The sequence below is a fragment of the Leuresthes tenuis genome, unplaced genomic scaffold (assembly GCF_036924035.1).
Source record: "Leuresthes tenuis unplaced genomic scaffold, fLeuTen1.0.hap1 SCAF_10, whole genome shotgun sequence".
Classification (NCBI taxonomy): domain Eukaryota; kingdom Metazoa; phylum Chordata; class Actinopteri; order Atheriniformes; family Atherinopsidae; genus Leuresthes; species Leuresthes tenuis.
The window spans coordinates 26,986,791-27,004,772 of NW_027325364.1; the positions used below are offsets into that span (position 1 = coordinate 26,986,791).

The 17,982-nt window shown below is 42.8% G+C and overlaps 8 non-coding genes across 8 annotated transcripts; 2 read left to right on the forward strand and 6 right to left on the reverse strand.

Moving 5' to 3' along the window:
- Window positions 1–910: 910 nt before the first annotated feature.
- On the reverse strand, window positions 911–1,101 carry LOC140317420 (U2 spliceosomal RNA). The gene has a single exon (XR_011917736.1). It is a non-coding gene; the product is annotated as a U2 spliceosomal RNA (small nuclear RNA).
- A 316-nt stretch (window positions 1,102–1,417) lies between these two features.
- Window positions 1,418–1,531, reverse strand: LOC140317214 (U5 spliceosomal RNA). The gene has a single exon (XR_011917548.1). It is a non-coding gene; the product is annotated as a U5 spliceosomal RNA (small nuclear RNA).
- Window positions 1,532–3,814: 2,283 nt separating this feature from the next.
- Window positions 3,815–3,998, reverse strand: LOC140317143 (U2 spliceosomal RNA). Its single transcript, XR_011917486.1, has one exon. It is a non-coding gene; the product is annotated as a U2 spliceosomal RNA (small nuclear RNA).
- Window positions 3,999–4,306: 308 nt separating this feature from the next.
- Window positions 4,307–4,420, reverse strand: LOC140317345 (U5 spliceosomal RNA). The gene has a single exon (XR_011917668.1). It is a non-coding gene; the product is annotated as a U5 spliceosomal RNA (small nuclear RNA).
- A 5,895-nt stretch (window positions 4,421–10,315) lies between these two features.
- Window positions 10,316–10,429, forward strand: LOC140317348 (U5 spliceosomal RNA). Its single transcript, XR_011917670.1, has one exon. It is a non-coding gene; the product is annotated as a U5 spliceosomal RNA (small nuclear RNA).
- A 308-nt stretch (window positions 10,430–10,737) lies between these two features.
- LOC140317098 (U2 spliceosomal RNA) lies at window positions 10,738–10,921 on the forward strand. The gene has a single exon (XR_011917445.1). It is a non-coding gene; the product is annotated as a U2 spliceosomal RNA (small nuclear RNA).
- Window positions 10,922–12,982: 2,061 nt separating this feature from the next.
- LOC140317004 (U2 spliceosomal RNA) lies at window positions 12,983–13,173 on the reverse strand. Its single transcript, XR_011917359.1, has one exon. It is a non-coding gene; the product is annotated as a U2 spliceosomal RNA (small nuclear RNA).
- A 316-nt stretch (window positions 13,174–13,489) lies between these two features.
- Window positions 13,490–13,603, reverse strand: LOC140317404 (U5 spliceosomal RNA). Its single transcript, XR_011917721.1, has one exon. It is a non-coding gene; the product is annotated as a U5 spliceosomal RNA (small nuclear RNA).
- Window positions 13,604–17,982: the final 4,379 nt, after the last annotated feature.

Genomic DNA, 17,982 nt, shown 5'->3' on the forward strand with positions numbered 1-17,982 from the left:
ATTCATTAGTCCAGTAGCATGGTCGCTAAGCAGTTGATGTATTATCATGTCGTCTCAGGTCATCTATATCCACAGCTGTGTTGTATGCGATGTATGTTCTGTTTTTCTCTTCTTTCCTCTTCTTCTTTCCTTGTCTCCCGGTCCGGTTCAGTTCTATTACATGTCATATATTGTAAACAGAAATAAATAAATGGGCATCAAGGGGAGCTTTACATTTATAAAACTTCCCTTGGCAAAGCAAATCTGTTTGGCATCAAAGGTATTCAGACTACAATTCTGCTGCCATAATGCTGAACACGATAAGGGGAAAAAAAAAAAAAGTAAAGAAGACAGTTCTGCCGAAAGCCAGGGACTAGACCTGTTCTAAGTTCTGTACTTTTTAAAAGGGAGCCAACACAGGACAGGAGGGCCTGATGTCCACCAGGCTCGGGGCCTGCAGCGACCATATTCTGGGAGCTACTGTACCCCCAGAAGGTACCCATCCCGCCCCACCCCACTCAACCCAACCCCACTCCGGAGGACCTCTACAAAAAACAAACAAACAACAACAAAAAACAAACAAACAAACCACCCGGTCACACCAGTCGCAGCAGCCCGGGCCTGAGAACCACCATCACCCAGGCCCCCCCAGGCCCCCCCTCAACAGGTGCGCTCTTGTGAAAAAGCAAACAGCGGCAGCAACAAAAACACAACGGGAACACCGTATTGAGGCTTTGTTCTGACCGCTCATTTGGTATGGCGTTTCTTTCAAGCAATTCTCCCGGTTAGCCCGCACTCGACTCGCTCCCAGAGCCGTGTTAAAGTCTACTTCGCATTCACTCTCTTTTCTCAGCAGACTAAAAGAAAGTTTCATCTTGGGCTCCCTGAAACTTGCATCCTGCACCGCTGTTTGCTTTTTCACAAGAGTAGAGAAGAGCGCACCGTTCCCAGCGGCACTGCAGTACGGGGTCAATGCTTGGAGTGAACGGAGCAAGCTACTTTTTCAACTCCTATTGCTAAAAATCCATTTAATATGTAGTCCTCGTATAGAGGACATATCAGATATTAAACTGATAAGAACAGATACTACACTTGATCTTAGCCAAAAGGCCGAGAAGCGACAACTGTCCACTGGTTCACGTCCGAGGGCCCTTCCTGGCACAATGCGCACTTGTCCGCTAACACCCCTGTTCTTTTTATGGCCATAGGTGGCCAGAGTGTCACTTTGCACCTCCGCCCACCTGCTGCACTGAGCACTCTTCAGCCCTTTTAAATGGTATAACTTTGCACTCCCGCATGCTCCAGCAAGCACCATTCAAGCAACAACTTTGCACTCCAGCTTCGAACATCGGCACAGTCGCAACAAGTAAGGCGACTCTACTCAGAGAAGTCACTCTGCACAGTAACAAGATTTCTTTTGCACAGACAGAAAGGGCTTCACCCGCAAAGGTAAAGCCTGCCAAAAATAGAAACAACTCATTAGTGCTGCTCTCCACAGAAGTCTTTAGTAAAAGGCGAAAGACTTGTACGTTATGAAGAGAAACCAGAGTACGATTATCCGTCACTGCGGGAGCAGGGCATCAGGCTAGTTGGCATAGCCACCTTCCCCATGGTGAGCTTTGCTTGGTTGAGACGCTTGCTCCCCACCCCCCCCCCCCCTTGCTCCTCGGCTGACCAAGTAGGAACAATCGGGCCCTATTCGATGGCTGCCTTGTCTTTTACTCTGTGCAAAAGACAAGGCAGCAACAAAAACACCACGGGAAAACCGTATTGAGGCTTTGTTCTGACCGCTCATTCGGTGTCGCGTTTCTTTCAAGCAATTCTCCCGGTTAGCCCGCACTCGGCTCGCTCCCAGAGCCGTGTTAAAGTCTACTTCGCATTCACTCTCTTTTCTCAGCAGACTTTTGGGATTTTATCAATAAAATGAATTCCTTCACTCAAACTATGTTAAAACTGCTTTGTCCTTCATATTTACCATGTCTTGAAAGATTTAAACAAAAAAACCAACGTTGTACTTTGCAGTAAAAGAAATAGCAAATCTAAAGTTTCAGGAATCCGAGAATAAGCTTACTTTCATGAGTTCTTCACGATTTCGGATTTTGCTATAAAATGAATTCCTTCACTCAAACTAAATTAAAACTGCTAAACCGCTAATCTGTTACATGTAAGGCAGATGTCAAATTCACCGAATTAGGATTATTCGGTATTCGGCCAATCGAGCTGTAGCAGCTTTGGTAAAAGAGTATAAGTTGAAGAGTTTGTGAATAAAGGTGTGCGCACACATGGTGAGCTGTAGGAAAATAGGCAGGGAGCAATGCCGACTGGGGTATATGTTCTTGTATGTTGTCTGACTGTTTGATTTGAATGTGTTGTGTAAGTGTCCTGTTGAATGTTACATGTTTGGGCTTTGACACGCTTCACTGTGGTTGTTAACTGTGTGGTGTGTCCTGAAATGTTATATGTTTGGGCTGTGTGACATGCTTAATGCTTCTCAGTAGCTACCCACTTATTCATATATAGCAACTGACAACGTAAGAAGTCCGGACATACTTTGATAGAGTAGTTGTAGAAGTATCCTTATTGATAATAGATAAACTAATTCATAGTGATAGAACAGTAGATGAACAGGTGCCTGCACATGTCTCACGAAAATAAAATGGATGTATGATTGCTGACGGCAGAGCAATACTGCCAAACTTATGAGTTCTTGTGGCAAACTTGATTCAGTGTCTTGACGTGTATACGCTGTTTCGCTGACTTGATTGTCACAAGAAACAAAGTGTGTTTGATAAGATCCGACCATTTTATTACGGGAGGATCAGTATGTATGGATTCTGATGTGACTGATAAACCCATTCATATCTTAAGCATAATCTAATACGTGAGACAACGCCCTGGCACACGATAAAAAAAAAAAAAAAGAGAGAGCGGTTTTGTGTCCCCACAGTCCATAATGTAGAAAAGAGAGAAAAAAGCCTTTCTGATTTGGTGTGTGTGCTCACAGTGCAGAGTGTAGAGAAAAGAAAGCCGTTTTGGTGTCACGGGTGTTGTGACTTACACACACACATTTCTAAATTGAGAAAGGAAATTATTTTAGAGGAAGCACTAGAGTTTAGATCCAACATTTGTTGATAGGCATTCATTTATTTCTTCACTTCTGATAAAAATGATAAGACTGACCTAAAGAATTGGAGGCCCATCACACTTTTAAACTTTGACTGTAAACTTTTTAGCAAGGTTTTAACGACACGGATGTCCTCTGTTTTAGAGGAGGTAATTCACCCAGACCAGGCTTGTGCCATCTCAGAGAGACAACTCACCGACAGCCTCGTACTGATTCGAGACATCATTGATTACGCTAGAGACAGAAACACCCGGCTTGTCATCTTAAATTTAGACTTTGAAAAAGCTTTTGATCGGGTCTCGCATCAATATCTCTTTCAGGTGTTGCAGCAATCGAATAGGGCCTGAATGTTCCTACTTGGTGAGATTTGCTTGGTTGAGACGCTTGCTCCCCCCCCTTGCTCCTCGGCTGACCAAGTAGGAACAATCGGGCCCTATTCGATGGCTGCCTTGTCTTTTACTCTGTGCAAAAGACAAGGCAGCCACAAACACCACGGGAACACCGTATTGAGGCTTTGATCTGACCACTCATTCGGTGTCGCGTTTCTTTCAAGCAATTCTCCCGGTTAGCCCACACTCGGCTCGCTTCCAGAGCTGTGTTAAAGTCTACTTCGCATTCACTCTCTTTTCTCAGCAGATTAAAAGAAAGTTTCATCTTGGGCTCCCTGAAACTTCCATCCTGCACCGCTGTTTGCTTTTTCACAAGAGCAGAGAAGAGCGCACCGTTCCCAGCGGCACTGCAGTACTGGGTCGATGCTTGGAGTGAACGGAGCAAGCTTCTTTTTCAACTCCTATTCTTAAAAATCCATTTAATATGTAGTCCTCGTATAGAGGACACATTAAACTGATAAGAAAAGATACTACACTTGATCTTAGCCAAAAGGCCGAGAAGCGATAACTGTCCACTGTTTCAGGTCCGAGGGCCCTTGCTGGCACAATGCGCACTTGTAGCAGTGTTCTTTTTATGGCCATAGGTGGCCAGAGTGTCACGTTGCACCTCCACCCACCCGCTGCACTGAGCACTCTTCAGCCCTTTTAAATGGTATAACTTTGCACTCCCGCATGCTCCAGCAAGCACCATTCAAGCAACAACTTTGCACTCCAGCTTCGAACATCGGCACAATCGCAACAAGTAAGGCGACTCTACTCAGAGAAGTCACTCTGCACAGTAACAAGATTTCTTTTGCACAGACAGAAAGGGCTTCACCCGCAAAGGTAAAGCCTGCCAAAAATAGAAACAACTCATTAGTGCTGCTCTCCACGAAAGTCTTTAGTAAAAGGCGAAAGACTTGTATGTTATGAAGAGAAACCAGAGTACAATTATCCGTCACTGCGGGAGCAGGGCATCAGGCTAGTTGCCATAGCCACCTTCCCCATGGTGAGCGTTGCTTGGTTGAAACGCTTGCCCCTGTGCAATCGACAAGGCAGCAACAAAAACACCACGGGAACACCGTATTGAGGCTTTGTTCTGACCGCTCATTCGGTGTCGCGTTTCTTTCAAGCAATTCTCCCGGTTAGCCCACACTCGGCTCGCTCCCAGAGCCGTGTTAAAGTCTACTTCGCATTCACTCTCTTTTCTCAGCAGACTCTTGGGATTTTATCTATAAAATGAATTCCTTCACTCAAACTATGTTAAAACTGCTTTGTCCTTCATATTTACCATGTCTAGAAAGATTTAAACAAAAAAAAAACAACGTTGTACTTTGCAGTAAAAGAAAGAGCAAATCTAAAGTTTCAGGAATCCGAGAATAAGCTTACTTTCATGAGTTCTTCACGATTTCGGATTTTGCTATAAAATGAATTCCTTCACTCAAACTAAATTAAAACTGCTAAACCGCTAATCTGTTACATGTAAGGCAGATGTCAAATTCACCGAAATAGGATCTAAGGGTATTCGGCCAATCGAGCTGTAGCAGCTTTGGTAAAAGAGTATAAGTTGAAGAGTTTGTGAATAAAGGTGTGCGCACACATAGTGAGCTGTAGGAAAATAGGCAGGGAGCAATGCCGGCTGGGGTATATGTTCTTGTATGTTGTCTGACTGTTTGATTTGAATGTGTTGTGTAAGTGTCCTGTTGAATGTTACATGTTTGGGCTTTGACACTTCACGGTGGTTGTTAACTGTGTGGTGTGTCCTGAAATGTTATATGTTTGGGCTGTGTGACATGCTTAATGCTTGTCAGTAGCTACCCACTTATTCATATATAGCAACTGACAACATAAGAAGTCTGGACATACTTTGATAGTAGTTGTCGAAGTATCCTTATTGATAATAGATAAACTAATTCATAGTGATAGAACAGTAGATGAACAGGTGCCTGCACATGTCTCACGAAAATAAAATGGGTGTATGATTGCTGACGGCAGAGCAATACTGCCAAACTTATGAGTTCTTGTGGCAAACTTGATTCAGTGTCTTGACGTGTATACGCTGTTTCGCTGACTTGATTGTCACAAGAAACAAAGTGTGTTTGATAAGATCCGACCATTTTATTACGGGAGGATCAGTATGTATGGATTCTGATGTGACTGATAAACCCATTCGTATCGTAAGCATAATCTAATACGTGAGACAACGCCCTGGCACACAATCAAAAAAAAAAGAGAGAGCGGTTTTGTGTCCCCACAGTCCATAATGTAGAAAAGAGAGAAAAAAGCCTTTCTTATTTGGTGTGTGTTCTCACAGTGCAGAGTGTAGAGAAAAGAGAGAAAAGAAAGCCGTTTTGGTGTCACGGGTGTTGTAACTTACACACACACATTTCTGAAATGAGAAAGGAAATTATTTTAGAGGAAGCACTAGAGTTTAGATCCCACATTTGTTGATAGGCATTCATTTATTTCTTCACTTCTGATGAAGTTTCAACAATAAACAACAAACTTTGTATTATGAGAAAGAACCAGACTCATTCTTCAGGAATCCGAAAATAAGCTCTATTTTACGAGTTATGCACGAATTCGGATTCTCCTATAAAACCTTAACTCTAACCAAGTTAAGACTGCTTTGTCCTTCATATTTATTCATGTCTAATCAAGTTTCAACGATAAACAACGTTGTACTTTGTACTTCTTCAGCAATAAGCATCTCTCGACATATGACGAAATACAGATTTTGCTATAAAATTAATTCCTTCTATCAGCCTGACTCAAAACTGTTTGTCCTCCTTATTTATCCACTTCAAATCAAGTTTCAACAATTAAAAAAATGTTGTAGTTTGAGAAAAAACTACTTAATCTTAAGCAATCAGTAGGGTAAGAAAGGGTAAGAAAAGGTGCAAATGCCAACCATACATCACTAAAAGGTGGAGCGGAAGTATTCGGCTGCAAGTAGGTGCGAATGCCTGACAATGTATGATCAAAAGAGGGAGCGGAGGTTTTCGGCTGCAAGGTCTGAATGTCCAACCATAATTTGTAAAAACCGGGGAAGAAAAGGCTCGAAAGCCCGACTATACACCATCAAAAGCGGGAGCGGAGGTGTTCGGCTGCAAGTAGGTGTGAATGTTCGACCATAATTTGTAAAAAGCGGGTAAGAAAAGGTTCGAATGCCCGACTATATATTAACCAAAGCAGGAGGAGAGGTCTTCGGATAAGAGTGGGTGAGAATTTACAACCATAATCTATAAAATGCGGTGAAAAAAAAGGTGTGAATACCCCATAGAACACTAAAAGGTAGAGCGGAAGTGTTCGGCTGCAAGAAGGTGTGAATGTCTGACCATAGTTTGTAAAAAGCGGGTAAGAAAAGGTTCGAATGCCCGAACATACACCATCAAAGGAGGGAGCGGAGGTGTTCCGCTGTAAGAAGGTGTGAATGTCCGACCATAGTTGGCAAAAAGCAGGTAAGAAAAGGTTAAAATACCCGATTGTACACAATCAATAGCGGGAGGAGAGTTGTTCCGCTACTAAAAGGTGTGAAAGTCCGACCATGGTTTGTAAAAAGCGGGTAAGAAAAGGTGCGAATGCCCGACAATGTATGATCAAAAGAGGGAGCGGAGGTTTTCGGCTGAAACAAGGTCTGAATGTCCATCCATATTTTGTAAAAATCTGGGAAGAAAAGGCTCGAAAGCCCGACTATACACCATCAACAGCTGGAGCGGAGGTGTTCAGCTGCAAGAAGGTCTGAATGTCCATCAATAATTGCTAGAAAACATGGAAGAGAATTTTCGAAAATCAAACCGCACATGATCATAAGCGGGAGAGGAGGTGTTCAAATGCAAGAAGGTGTGAATGTCCACCCATAATTACTGCAAAATGGGTAAGAAAAGGTACGAATGCCCAACCATACATGATCCTAACAGGGAGCTGAGGTGTTTGGCTGCGACAAGGTGTGTATGTCCACCCATAATTAATGAAAAGCGGGCAACAAGTAGGTTTGAATACCCATCATCAAAAGCAGGAGTGGATGTGTTCGGCTACAAGAAGGTTTGAATGTCTGACCATAGTTTGTAAAAAGCGGGTAAGAAAAGGTTCGAATGCCCGAACATACACCATCAAAGGAGGGAGCGGAGGTGTTCCGCTGTAAGAAGGTGTGAATGTCCAACCATAATTGGCAAAAAGCAGGTAAGAAAAGGTTAAAATACCCTATTGTACACAATCAATAGCGGGAGCAGAGTTGTTCCGCTACTAAAAGGTGTGAAAGTCCGACCATGAATTGTAAAAAGCGGGTGAGAAAAGGTGCGAATGCCCGACAATGTATGATCAAAAGAGGGAGCGGAGGTTTTCGGCTGAAAGAAGGTCTGAATGTCCATCCATAATTTGTAAAAAAAAATCCCTCCTTTGATGGTGTATGTTCGGGCATTCGAACCTTTTCTTACCCGCTTTTTACAAACTATGGTCAGACATTCACACCTTCTTGCAGCCGAACACTTCCGCTCTACCTTTTAGTGTTCTATGGGGTATTCACACCTTTTTTTTCACCGCATTTTATAGATTATGGTTGTAAATTCTCACCCACTCTTATCCGAAGACCTCTCCTCCTGCTTTGGTTAATATATAGTCGGGCATTCGAACCTTTTCTTACCCGCTTTTTACAAATTATGGTCGAACATTCACACCTACTTGCAGCCGAACACCTCCGCTCCCGCTTTTGATGGTGTATAGTCGGGCTTTCGAGCCTTTTCTTCCCCGGTTTTTACAAATTATGGTTGGACATTCAGACCTTGCAGCCGAAAACCTCCGCTCCCTCTTTTGATCATACATTGTCAGGCATTCGCACCTACTTGCAGCCGAATACTTCCGCTCCACCTTTTAGTGATGTATGGTTGGCATTTGCACCTTTTCTTACCCTTTCTTACCCTACTGATTGCTTAAGATTAAGTTGTTTTTTCTCAAACTACAACATTTTTTTGATTGTTGAAACTTGATTTGAAGTGGATAAATAAGGAGGACAAACAGTTTTGAGTCAGGCTGATAGAAGGAATTAATTTTATAGCAAAATCTATATTTCGTCATATGTCGAGAGATGCTTATTGCTGAAGAAGTACAAAGTACAACGTTGTTTATCGTTGAAACTTGATTAGACATGAATAAATATGAAGGACAAAGCAGTCTTAACTTGGTTAGAGTTAAGGTTTTATAGGAGAATCCGAATTCGTGCATAACTCGTAAAATAGAGCTTATTTTCGGATTCCTGAAGAATGAGTCTGGTTCTTTCTCATAATACAAAGTTTGTTGTTTATTGTTGAAACTTCATCAGAAGTGAAGAAATAAATGAATGCCTATCAACAAATGTGGGATCTAAACTCTAGTGCTTCCTCTAAAATATTTTCCTTTCTCAATTCAGAAATGTGTGTGTGTAAGTTACAACACCCGTGACACCAAAACGGCTTTCTTTTCTCTCTTTTCTCTACACTCTGCACTGTGAGAACACACACCAAATCAGAAAGGCTTTTTTCTCTCTTTTCTACATTATGGACTGTGGGGACACAAAACCGCTCTCTCTTTTTTTTTTGATTGTGTGCCAGGGCGTTGTCTCACGTATTAGATTATGCTTACGATACGAATGGGTTTATCAGTCACATCAGAATCCATACATACTGATCCTCCTGTAATAAAATGGTCGGATCTTATCAAACACACTTTGTTTCTTGTGACAATCAAGTCAGCGAAACAGCGTATACACGTCAAGACACTGAATCAAGTTTGCCACAAGAACTCATAAGTTTGGCAGTATTGCTCTGCCGTCAGCAATCATACACCCATTTTATTTTCGTGAGACATGTGCAGGCACCTGTTCATCTACTGTTCTATCACTATGAATTAGTTTATCTATTATCAATAAGGATACTTCTACAACTACTATCAAAGTATGTCCAGACTTCTTATGTTGTCAGTTGCTATATATGAATAAGTGGGTAGCTACTGACAAGCATTAAGCATGTCACACAGCCCAAACATATAACATTTCAGGACACACCACACAGTTAACAACCACCGTGAAGTGTCAAAGCCCAAACATGTAACATTCAACAGGACACTTACACAACACATTCAAATCAAACAGTCAGACAACATACAAGAACATATACCCCAGCCGGCATTGCTCCCTGCCTATTTTCCTACAGCTCACTATGTGTGCGCACACCTTTATTCACAAACTCTTCAACTTATACTCTTTTACCAAAGCTGCTACAGCTCGATTGGCCGAATACCCTTAGATCCTATTTCGGTGAATTTGACATCTGCCTTACATGTAACAGATTAGCGGTTTAGCAGTTTTAATTTAGTTTGAGTGAAGGAATTCATTTTATAGCAAAATCCGAAATCGTGAAGAACTCATGAAAGTAAGCTTATTCTCGGATTCCTGAAACTTTAGATTTGCTCTTTCTTTTACTGCAAAGTACAACGTTGTTTTTTTTTTGTTTAAATCTTTCTAGACATGGTAAATATGAAGGACAAAGCAGTTTTAACATAGTTTGAGTGAAGGAGTTCATTTTATAGATAAAATCCCAAGAGTCTGCTGAGAAAAGAGAGTGAATGCGAAGTAGACTTTAACACGGCTCTGGGAGCGAGCCGAGTGTGGGCTAACCGGGAGAATTGCTTGAAAGAAACGCGACACCGAATGAGCGGTCAGAACAAAGCCTCAATACGGTGTTCCCGTGGTGTTTTTGTTGCTGCCTTGTCGATTGCACAGGGGCAAGCGTTTCAACCAAGCAACGCTCACCATGGGGAAGGTGGCTATGGCAACTAGCCTGATGCCCTGCTCCCGCAGTGACGGATAATCGTACTCTGGTTTCTCTTCATAACATACAAGTCTTTCGCCTTTTACTAAAGACTTTCGTGGAGAGCAGCACTAATGAGTTGTTTCTATTTTTGGCAGGCTTTACCTTTGCGGGTGAAGCCCTTTCTGTCTGTGCAAAAGAAATCTTGTTACTGTGCAGAGTGACTTCTCTGAGTAGAGTCGCCTTACTTGTTGCGATTGTGCCGATGTTCGAAGCTGGAGTGCAAAGTTGTTGCTTGAATGGTGCTTGCTGGAGCATGCGGGAGTGCAAAGTTATACCATTTAAAAGGGCTGAAGAGTGCTCAGTGCAGCGGGTGGGCGGAGGTGCAACGTGACACTCTGGCCACCTATGGCCATAAAAAGAACACTGCTACAAGTGCGCATTGTGCCAGCAAGGGCCCTCGGACCTGAAACAGTGGACAGTTATCGCTTCTCGGCCTTTTGGCTAAGATCAAGTGTAGTATCTGTTCTTATCAGTTTAATGTGTCCTCTATACGAGGACTACATATTAAATGGATTTTTAAGAATAGGAGTTGAAAAAGAAGCTTGCTCCGTTCACTCCAAGCATCGACCCAGTACTGCAGTGCCGCTGGGAACGGTGCGCTCTTCTCTGCTCTTGTGAAAAAGCAAACAGCGGTGCAGGATGGAAGTTTCAGGGAGCCCAAGATGAAACTTTCTTTTAATCTGCTGAGAAAAGAGAGTGAATGCGAAGTAGACTTTAACACAGCTCTGGAAGCGAGCCGAGTGTGGGCTAACCGGGAGAATTGCTTGAAAGAAACGCGACACCGAATGAGTGGTCAGAACAAAGCCTCAATACGGTGTTCCCGTGGTGTTTGTGGCTTCCTTGTCTTTTGCACAGAGTAAAAGACAAGGCAGCCATCGAATAGGGCCCGATTGTTCCTACTTGGTCAGCCGAGGAGCAAGGGGGGGGGAGCAAGCGTCTCAACCAAGCAAATCTCACCAAGTAGGAACAATCGGGCCCTATTCGATTGCTGCAACACCTGAAAGAGATATTGATGCGAGACCCGATCAAAAGCTTTTTCAAAGTCTAAATTTAAGATGACAAGCCGGGTGTTTCTGTCTCTAGCGTAATCAATGATGTCTCGAATCAGTACGAGGCTGTCGGTGAGTTGTCTCTCTGAGATGGCAAAAGCCTGGTCTGGGTGAATTACCTCCTCTAAAACAGAGGACATCCGTGTCGTTAAAACCTTGCTAAAAAGTTTACAGTCAAAGTTTAAAAGTGTGATGGGCCTCCAATTCTTTAGGTCAGTCTTATCATTTTTATCAGAAGTGAAGAAATAAATGAAAGCCTATCAACAAATGTTGGATCTAAACTCTAGTGCTTCCTCTAAAATAATTTCCTTTCTCAATTTAGAAATGTGTGTGTGTAAGTCACAACACCCGTGACACCAAAACGGCTTTCTTTTCTCTACACTCTGCACTGTGAGCACACACACCAAATCAGAAAGGCTTTTTTCTCTCTTTTCTACATTATGGACTGTGGGGACACAAAACCGCTCTCTCTTTTTTTTTTTATCGTGTGCCAGGGCGTTGTCTCACGTATTAGATTGTGCTTAAGATACGAATGGGTTTTATCAGTCACATCAGAATCCATACATACTGATCCTCCCGTAATAAAATGGTCGGATCTTATCAAACACACTTTGTTTCTTGTGACAATCAAGTCAGCGAAACAGCGTATACACGTCAAGACACTGAATCAAGTTTGCCACAAGAACTCATAAGTTTGGCAGTATTGCTCTGCCGTCAGCAATCATACATCCATTTTATTTTCGTGAGACATGTGCAGGCACCTGTTCATCTACTGTTCTATCACTATGAATTAGTTTATCTATTATCAATAAGGATACTTCTACAACTACTCTATCAAAGTATGTCCGGACTTCTTACGTTGTCAGTTGCTATATATGAATAAGTGGGTAGCTACTGAGAAGCATTAAGCATGTCACACAGCCCAAACATATAACATTTCAGGACACACCACACAGTTAACAACCACAGTGAAGCGTGTCAAAGCCCAAACATGTAACATTCAACAGGACACTTACACAACACATTCAAATCAAACAGTCAGACAACATACAAGAACATATACCCCAGTCAGCATTGCTCCCTGCCTATTTTCCTACAGCTCACCATGTGTGCGCACACCTTTATTGGCAAGCGTCTGTGTTGGCGCGACCATATTCTGGGAGCTACTGTACCCCCAGAAGGTACCCATCCCGCCCCACCCCACTCAACCCAACCCCACTCCGGAGGACCTCTACAAAAAACAAACAAACAACAACAAAAAACAAACAAACAAACCACCCGGTCACACCAGTCGCAGCAGCCCGGGCCTGAGACCCACCATCACCCAGGCCCCCCCAGAGCCCCCCTCAACAGGTGCGCTCTTGTGAAAAAGCAAACAGCGGCAGCAACAAAAACACAACGGGAACACCGTATTGAGGCTTTGTTCTGACCGCTCATTTGGTATGGCGTTTCTTTCAAGCAATTCTCCCGGTTAGCCGACACTCGGCTCGCTCCCATAGCCGGGTTAAAGTCTACATCGCATTCACTCTCTTTTCTCAGCAGACTAAAAGAAAGTTTCATCTTGGGCTCCCTGAAACTTGCATCCTGCACCGCTGTTTGCTTTTTCACAAGAGTAGAGAAGAGCGCACCGTTCCCAGCGTCACTGCAGTACGGGGTCAATGCTTGGAGTGAACGGAGCAAGCTACTTTTTCAACTCCTATTGCTAAAAATCCATTTAATATGTAGTCCTCGTATAGAGGACATATCAGATATTAAACTGATAAGAACAGATACTACACTTGATCTTAGCCAAAAGGCCGAGAAGCGACAACTGTCCACTGGTTCACGTCCGAGGGCCCTTCCTGGCACAATGCGCACTTGTCCGCTAACACCCCTGTTCTTTTTATGGCCATAGGTGGCCAGAGTGTCACTTTGCACCTCCGCCCACCCGCTGCACTGAGCACTCTTCAGCCCTTTTAAATGGTATAACTTTGCACTCCCGCACGCTCCAGCAAGCACCATTCAAGCAACAACTTTGCACTCCAGCTTCGAACATCGGCACAGTCGCAACAAGTAAGGCGACTCTACTCAGAGAAGTCACTCTGCACAGTAACAAGATTTCTTTTGCACAGACAGAAAGGGCTTCACCCGCAAAGGTAAAGCCTGCCAAAAATAGAAACAACTCATTAGTGCTGCTCTCCACAGAAGTCTTTAGTAAAAGGTGAAAGACTTGTACGTTATGAAGAGAAACCAGAGTACGATTATCCGTCACTGCGGGAGCAGGGCATCAGGCTAGTTGGCATAGCCACCTTCCCCATGGTGAGCTTTGCTTGGTTGCTTGGTTGAAACGCTTGCTCCCCCCCCCCCCCCCCCCCCCCTTGCTCCTCGGCTGACCAAGTAGGAACAATCGGGCCCTATTCGATGGCTGCCTTGTCTTTTACTCTGTGCAAAAGACAAGGCAGCAACAAAAACACCACGGGAACACCGTATTGAGGCTTTGTTCTGACCGCTCATTCGGTGTCGCGTTTCTTTCAAGCAATTCTCCCGGTTAGCCCGCACTCGGCTCGCTCCCAGAGCCGTGTTAAAGTCTACTTCGCATTCACTCTCTTTTCTCAGCAGACTCTTGGGATTTTATCAATAAAATGAATTCCTTCACTCAAACTATGTTAAAACTGCTTTGTCCTTCATATTTACCATGTCTTGAAAGATTTAAACAAAAAAACCAACGTTGTACTTTGCAGTAAAAGAAATAGCAAATCTAAAGTTTCAGGAATCCGAGAATAAGCTTACTTTCATGAGTTCTTCACGATTTCGGATTTTGCTATAAAATGAATTCCTTCACTCAAACTAAATTAAAACTGCTAAACCGCTAATCTGTTACATGTAAGGCAGATGTCAAATTCACCGAATTAGGATTATTCGGTATTCGGCCAATCGAGCTGTAGCAGCTTCGGTAAAAGAGTATAAGTTGAAGAGTTTGTGAATAAAGGTGTGCGCACACATAGTGAGCTGTAGGAAAATAGGCAGGGAGCAATGCCGGCTGGGGTATATGTTCTTGTATGTTGTCTGACTGTTTGATTTGAATGTGTTGTGTAAGTGTCCTGTTGAATGTTACATGTTTGGGCTTTGACACTTCACGGTGGTTGTTAACTGTGTGGTGTGTCCTGAAATGTTATATGTTTGGGCTGTGTGACATGCTTAATGCTTGTCAGTAGCTACCCACTTATTCATATATAGCAACTGACAACATAAGAAGTCTGGACATACTTTGATAGTAGTTGTAGAAGTATCCTTATTGATAATAGATAAACTAATTCATAGTGATAGAACAGTAGATGAACAGGTGCCTGCACATGTCTCACGAAAATAAAATGGGTGTATGATTGCTGACGGCAGAGCAATACTGCCAAACTTATGAGTTCTTGTGGCAAACTTGATTCAGTGTCTTGACGTGTATACGCTGTTTCGCTGACTTGATTGTCACAAGAAACAAAGTGTGTTTGATAAGATCCGACCATTTTATTACGGGAGGATCAGTATGTATGGATTCTGATGTGACTGATAAACCCATTCGTATCGTAAGCATAATCTAATACGTGAGACAACGCCCTGGCACACAATCAAAAAAAAAAAGAGAGAGCGGTTTTGTGTCCCCACAGTCCATAATGTAGAAAAGAGAGAAAAAAGCCTTTCTGATTTGGTGTGTGTTCTCACAGTGCAGAGTGTAGAGAAAAGAGAGAAAAGAAAGCCGTTTTGGTGTCACGGGTGTTGTAACTTACACACACACATTTCTGAATTGAGAAAGGAAATAATTTTAGAGGAAGCACTAGAGTTTAGATCCCACATTTGTTGATAGGCATTCATTTATTTCTTCACTTCTGATGAAGTTTCAACAATAAACAACAAACTTTGTATTATGAGAAAGAACCAGACTCATTCTTCAGGAATCCGAAAATAAGCTCTATTTTACGAGTTATGCACGAATTCGGATTCTCCTATAAAACCTTAACTCTAACCAAGTTAAGACTGCTTTGTCCTTCATATTTATTCATGTCTAATCAAGTTTCAACGATAAACAACGTTGTACTTTGTACTTCTTCAGCAATAAGCATCTCTCGACATATGACGAAATACAGATTTTGCTATAAAATTAATTCCTTCTATCAGCCTGACTCAAAACTGTTTGTCCTCCTTATTTATCCACTTCAAATCAAGTTTCAACAATTAAAAAAATGTTGTAGTTTGAGAAAAAACAACTTAATCTTAAGCAATCAGTAGGGTAAGAAAGGGTAAGAAAAGGTGCAAATGCCAACCATACATCACTAAAAGGTGGAGCGGAAGTATTCGGCTGCAAGTAGGTGCGAATGCCTGACAATGTATGATCAAAAGAGGGAGCGGAGGTTTTCGGCTGCAAGGTCTGAATGTCCAACCATAATTTGTAAAAACCGGGGAAGAAAAGGCTCGAAAGCCAGACTATACACCATCAAAAGCGGGAGCGGAGGTGTTCGGCTGCAAGTAGGTGTGAATGTTCGACCATAATTTGTAAAAAGCGGGTAAGAAAAGGTTCGAATGCCCGACTATATATTAACCAAAGCAGGAGGAGAGGTCTTCGGATAAGAGTGGGTGAGAATTTACAACCATAATCTATAAAATGCGGTGAAAAAAAAGGTGTGAATACCCCATAGAACACTAAAAGGTAGAGCGGAAGTGTTCGGCTGCAAGAAGGTGTGAATGTCTGACCATAGTTTGTAAAAAGCGGGTAAGAAAAGGTTCGAATGCCCGAACATACACCATCAAAAGAGGGAGCGGAGGTGTTCCGCTGTAAGACGGTGTGAATGTCCAACCATAGTTGGTAAAAAGCGGGTAAGAAAAGGTTAAAATACCCGACTGTACACAATCAATAGCGGGAGCGGAGTTGTTCGGCTACAAGAAGGTGTGAAAGTCCGACCATGGTTTGTAAAAAGCGGGTAAGAAAAGGTGCGAATGCCCGACAATGTATGATCAAAAGAGGGAGTGGAGGTTTTCGGCTGCAAGAAGGTCTGAATGTCCAACCATAATTTGTAAAAACCGGGGAAGAAAAGGCTCGAAAGCCCGACTATACACCATCAAAAGTGGGAGCGGAGGTGTTCAGCTTCAAGACGGTCTGAATGTCCATCAATAATTGCTAGAAAACATGAAAGAAAATTTTCGAATATCAAACTGCACATGATCATAAGCAGGAGAGGAGGTGTTCAGCTGCAAGAAGGTGTGAATGTCTACCCATAATTACTGAAAAATGGGTAAGAAAAGGTGCGAATGCCTAACCATACATCATCAAAAGAGGGAGCGGAGGTGTTCCGCTGTAAGACGGTGTGAATGTCCAACCATAGATGGTAAAAAGCGGGTAAGAAAAGGTTAAATTACCCGACTGTACACAATCAAAAGAGGGAGCGGAGTTGTTCAGCTAAGAGAAGGTGTGAAAGTCCGACCTTGGTTTGTAAAAAGCGGGTAAGAAAAGGTTCGTATGCCCGAATATACACCATCAAAAGCGGAAGCGGAGGTGTTCGGCTGCAAGATATTGTGAACGTCCGACCAAAGTTTTTAAAAAGCAGTTAAGAAAAGGTTCGACTATCTAACCAAACATAAGAATGAGTCTTTTCCACTGTAGAATGCCCGACTATAGACCATCAAATGCGGGAGCGGAGGTGTTCGGCTCTGAGTAGGTGTGAATGTCCGACCATAATTGCTGAAGAATGTGTTAGAAAAGGTAAGAATGCTGGACCATACATCATCAAAAGCGGTAGAGATGGTGTTCGGCTGCAAAAAGGTGTGACTGTTCGACTAAAGTTTGTAAAAAGTGGGTAAGACAAAGTGCGAATGCCTGACAATGTATGATCAAAAGCGGGAGCGGAGGTGTTCAGCTGCAAGAAGGTCTACATGTCCATCAATAATTGCTAGAAAACATGAAAGAAACTTTTCGAAAATCAAACCGCACATGATCATAAGTGGGATAGGAGGTGTTCAGCTGCAAGGTGTGAATGTCCACCCATAATTCCTGAAAAATGGGCAAAAAAAGGTGTGAATGCCCAACCATACATCATCAAAAGCAGGAGTGGAAGTTTTCAGCTACAAGAAGGTGTGAACGTCCAACCAAAATATGTAAAAAGAAGTTAAGAAAAGGTTCGAATATCCAACCAAACATAATCAAAAGCGGGAGCAGAGCTGTTCGACTGCAAGTAGGTGTGAATGTCAGATCATAATTTGCAAAAAGCTGATGAGAAAGGGTGAGAATGCCCGACTATACATCATCAAATGCGGGAGCGGAGTTGTTTGGCTGTGAGTAGGTGTGAATCTCCGACCATAATTGCTGAAAAATGTGTTAGAAAAGGTAAAAATGCCGGTCCATACATCATCAAAAGCTAGAGAGGTTGTGTTCGGCTGCAAGTAGGTGTGAATGTCCAGCCATAATTACTCACAAACGGGTAAGAAAAGGTAGTATTGCCAGACCATATATGATCAAAACAGGGAGCGGAGGTGGTTCAGCTGCAAGAAGGTTTGAATGTCAAACTAAAGTTCAAATATATTAACAAAAGCGGGAGGAGAGGTCTTCGGATGAAATTGGTTGAAAATTTCCAACCATAATGTATAAAATGCGGTGA